The sequence below is a fragment of the Miscanthus floridulus genome, chromosome 13, assembly GCF_019320115.1.
Source record: "Miscanthus floridulus cultivar M001 chromosome 13, ASM1932011v1, whole genome shotgun sequence".
NCBI classification, from domain to species: domain Eukaryota; kingdom Viridiplantae; phylum Streptophyta; class Magnoliopsida; order Poales; family Poaceae; genus Miscanthus; species Miscanthus floridulus.
The window spans coordinates 2507037-2512093 of NC_089592.1; the positions used below are offsets into that span (position 1 = coordinate 2507037).

The following is a 5057-nucleotide window of genomic DNA, read 5'->3' on the forward strand; positions in this document are numbered from 1 at the left end:
TTCTTATATATATAAAGAAAAATACCCAGTGTTTGAATATACTCTCCCTATATATATATATATATATATATATATATATATGTGTCTGAATTCGGAAAGAAGCGGAAATAATACGCGTCCAAAAGAAAGAGATCTACCCTGAGCCCAAACTGTCCAAAAGAAGAGTGAAAAATAGGAAAAAAGTCCACATTATCTCCTCAAGTCCGTTTTTCCTCCATGAACTCTAAAACCGGGCAAAAACATCTTCCTCAACTTTTAAAACTGTTCATCTCGTCTCCCTGGCCCGGTTATAAACTGGGCCGGTATATAAATGAATAATATACTACTAGGAAACAGTAATGATTAGTCGTGTTTGTCTAGAAAATAATGGTGTCCGCAGGAGTTCGTCAGGATTTATGTACTGTAACTTTTTTCCTTCTGCTCACAGTAGTAGTATAGGAGGAGACAGTGTCAGGGCGTTGACGGAGTAGTGGTGAATGTGCCAAAACTTCCTCACAGAAAGGCCACGGCGAAACATGGCCCATGGTCCAATACGAAGCACCGCGACGAAGCCCAAACAGCAGTCCGTCGAAAGTCGAAACATAGCCCGTGGCCCAACAAGTAGCACCGCGCCGGAGGCCGGAGCCCAGGTAGCAGCAGTCCGTCGGTGGAGCAACGCGGGGGGCAACAACAAGCCAAACGTTTTAGTTCCACATCGTCGAGCCAAGGAGAAGAAGCGCAGCTTATAACGCCAGGCGCAAGCACTGCTTCGTCTCTTCGGAGACATCCGATAAAATTGGAACGATACAGAGAAGATTAGCATGGCCCCTGCGCAAGGATGACACGCACAAATCGAGAAATGGTCCAAATTTTTTTGAGTTTTTGCGCGCTGGTCCCTGGCGGTTCAGATTTTCCTTGCAGATATGCCCTCGGAGTTCGCAAATTCGTCCCTCAGCACTACTTTTTCTTCACGATTGAGCCCTCGCGGATTTTTTTTGTGGATTTGCGCGATGGTCCCTGGTGGTTCAGATTTTCGTTGTAGATATGCCCTCGAAGTTCTCAGGATTGGTCCCTCGCACTACTTTTTATTTATGATTTAGCCCTCTCAGATTTCTGACAGTTACGTAGCTAAACCTTTTGTTCGCTGTTAGGCCCTTAAATCTTTTATTACAGTTTCAGCCTCTAGCTGCATGAGATCGAGCTCTCCCAATTAAAAAGCTAAACCACTAGGGAAATCAAAGTACTAAGCTTCAAGTGGATAAGCAGCCATGTGGTTGACGAAATTTTCCATGACGACGTTCTTCACCATGCGCCATCTCTACTTCAAATTTAATTGATCACTTTCTTCACAAGAAAGTTCCTGAAATATGTGATCCTGAGATAACCAATGTTTGTTGGTTAAAGTCAATATCATCTTTACAAGTCAGAGGAGACTCATCCGGGGTGTGTGTGTGTGTGTCTCCATATATATATATATATATATAGGGAGAGGCTATTCAGTAGCCAGCTACAGAATAAGTTATTCTGTAGCCACCTCCATTTACCATAATTTTATATACTAATTTACGATAATGTCAATATATATTTACTATATATGGGTTACTATAATACAGGAAGATATTTACCATAACGTTATAGTAAACCACTTAGTAAGGAGTTACTATAATCTCATAAATTAACATAGTAATTATCGTAACTCAAAGTGGCTACAGAATAAATTATTTTGTAGCCAGCTACAGGGTAGTAGTTCTATATATATATATATATATATATATATAGAGAGAGAGAGAGAGAGAGATTTAAAATGTTTACATAAAAATGCCTAGAATGTTTACATAAAAATCCCTAGTATCTCTCTTCTGCATGCCCTATTTGTCCTGGTTTTCTCCTAGTATCTCTCTTCTTGAGCAGCTATTGCTCATCGCTCCCTTCTGTGCTCTGTAGTCTGCGCTTCTCTGCATGCTTAGACCGATGAAGTGTTGTTCTTGCCTAGTAGTGATACAAGAGAGGAGGATGACGATAATCAAACTGACGCCCAGTCAGACTGTCCGTGTCGATGGCGGATCCATATGGTGACTGTCATTCCAATTCTGACTCCTCGATCACTTTCCATGTTCTTGTACGAGTTTTATCTGTTCTACACTCTTCGGTTTGCATAGTGTCACTGGGTGTAGTTATTTCTAATCCGGTGATTTTCAGCCTACACTGTAGCTGCTGCAAAGTAGTAATGCAACACAGTAAAAAATAGTGTTGCAAACAGCAACAGCTGCAGCCTTACAAAGAAGTGCAGCCGAGCACGTACTCCCGGTTTTTTTTTTAGCACGATTTACCCACCGGAAACTAGCAAAACAACAGGAGGCTTTAAATTTTTATCATCTAATAAGATTCTTTTTCTCCACATACAAGCTAAGTTTTAATTTAAAATCTTGTGAGGTGATAGCAGACATTATAACTTATTTTTTAAAAAAATATATTATGTGTTTTCATCATTATGTTTCGTATCACATTTTGTATTTCCAGTGTTATTTATTATTGGATGTCGAAATAATGACAAAAAGAACCATGATACATTTTTTTTCATAAATTATGGTGTTAACTATCACCTCACAAAATTTTAAATTAAAAATCAAACTTAAAAGTTGAGAAACATCTTTTTTAGAAAAGGGAATGTGAGAAACATTAAGAACAAATATTGTTAAATGTTAGTGTCTCAATAAGAAACAGTTAATGGAACAGTTACGAAGCACGCCACATATAGACTATTTTAAATATCACAAGCCATGATTAGTCGGGCCCTGAAGCCTAAGCCGTCAAACTGAACATGCACTTTTGCTGCTCCCCTTCTTACTTGTACTCCATCCGTTCTAAATTATAAATCATTTTGACTTTTTTTACTCCCTCCAGTGAAAGTGGCCTTAAATATTCTGCTCTTAACTCACCCACCGCGTGAAGGACCAAGTGGAAATAACGACTAACAATTTCACCAGATCTATCAAAATTAGTGGCCACTAATCTATTCCTAAGGTTATGTCACACTGTATTTAAAAACATTGCTACTTGTTGTTCAACACACATATGTATGGTGTCTTCAAGTAAGCCACGATCTCTAAAATGTTGACAAAAACGGAAGAAAGACTCTGTTCTAAGCCTAAGCATGTTAACACAGGTTATGTCATTCTTCCAAATTTTATTGTTCAGATAATCAATTCTCATTCTATCTCTTTCCTCCATTGGACCATAGCTAATGCACTGTCTACGTTCACTCCTTTTCCTTTTCCTTTTCCTAGACCTAACAACAATTGCCATCATGGAAAGCAACATATGAGCTGCAGCCGCATAAATCAAGATCTTGGCCCTCTTGTCCATCAGCTAAACCGAAGGAAAACTCAAATCTAAACATAAAAAGACAATATCCACGTATTACAAGTCCAGATCTCTGGATATCCAAAAGCAAGAATGCGACGTTACTTCAATCAACTACCAATCCTATTTTCTATTCTCAGATTAACCAGATTTTTGTTACCAAGGGATTAGTGAGGGGAATATTTCATACTTGCTCCCTGCTCCCTGCTCCCTGTTGTGCGAGACGAACAGCAAAGGGGCCACAGCCGCAGGGACCAACAGAAGAGATCTGCCGCCGTGCTCTCGCCGCCGCACCACTGCACACGTGGACAGACCCCGTCGGCGCATCCCAACTAACCTAGATAGCCTCGGTAGATTCACGTGGTCACCACGAAGACCATGCGTTTCTTGCCGGGCCTTGCTGTGGCTAGTAACGGCCGGCATACGAGGTCGCTCCGGTGTGTCCGTGCTTCCACCACCGGTACCAGTCGACGCGGGTGAGTGAGGAGAGCACGATGGTGGGGTCGGTTTCGCCGGAAAGCTCGTCGTCAGCGAGCTAGCGCTGGTCAAACCACCGCACCTGTCTCTGTGTGGCTGACAGTGGGGTCCGCTGATTGCTGGGTTCCGGGTGTCACTGACTGCAGTGTTAGGTTTTGTTAATTTCTTTTCCAGATTTTTGTGTTAACTTTAAAAAATGACACCTAGAGCTAGGAGTGTCCAATTTTGGTGAACCAAATTTTGTTGGATTTCTCATGAAGTGTAGTATTTTATAAAAATATGAAATGTACTATTTTTAGTATTTTTAAAGGTGAATAAAATATAGCTAGATAAGTGCTTTTTGAATGTTTGCAATCTTGTAAAATGGATAACCTGATCCCCTAGGCGCCGGCCGACCTAAAAGTCGGCTAGTCCCTACATTGAGCGATCTGGCTCCTTATCGAGTGTGGTGACATAATTAAGCGTCAACAATACTGAAAGCAACATAGTGCTGTTTTCCACGAGGAAGTTGCATGCATTGCGTTGTTATTAAGTTTTTTTTTCCTTGAACATATGCAGGAGAAGGAAATTAACCAAACCAGCCCAAACACTGAGATGAGCATGCATGCATATGGGACGTGTAGCCATGTAGATGGAGACGTATGTACGCGCGCAGACGATACACTATAGGGAAGAAGAAGGAGGCCAGCAGACGAATCTTCCCTGCTTGCATTGCTTGCTTCCTTGGTCATGTTTTTTTAGATAATAGCTTGGTTTTCTGTGCCGTGCGTTCGTTCATAAAGATGATTGAGTGTGTGTATATGTATGATCTCGTCTGTGTTTGTACTGTGATTTTTGCAAAAGAAAGTTGGCCGGTATTTATGGTTGATTCAAACAACGAAGGACCTGTCGTCCGGCCGTTCCAACTTATTATCTCAGCTGGCGATCTTTCGAAAAAATTTAAGATCTTTCGAAAAAGAACTCAGCTGGCAAAAGTTAGTTAATTACATGCAGCCCTGCAGCTGTACGTACTCAGTCAACATTCAGCCTAGCACATGGATGCTTTAAATTTTAGTAAGGCCAGGTCTGACGACACCGGTTGATCTCGAGCAAATTAAATGCAAAACCCAGTAGTATTTATGTACTCACGCGTTCATCTTCTTCCTCCAATTTAGACTCCTTGCATAGTTTCATGCGTCGTGCCTTGCATAGTTTCATGCGTCGTGCATCCACGTTACCATGCGCCATGCATGCATGCG

The 5057-nt window shown here is 41.2% G+C and overlaps 2 non-coding genes across 2 annotated transcripts; both read left to right on the forward strand.

The window, feature by feature from the left end:
- Positions 1–750: 750 nt before the first annotated feature.
- LOC136502430 (U6 spliceosomal RNA) lies at positions 751–853 on the forward strand. The gene has a single exon (XR_010770570.1). It is a non-coding gene; the product is annotated as a U6 spliceosomal RNA (small nuclear RNA).
- Positions 854–1988: 1135 nt separating this feature from the next.
- Positions 1989–2076, forward strand: LOC136502426 (small nucleolar RNA U31b). The gene has a single exon (XR_010770567.1). It is a non-coding gene; the product is annotated as a small nucleolar RNA U31b (small nucleolar RNA).
- Positions 2077–5057: the final 2981 nt, after the last annotated feature.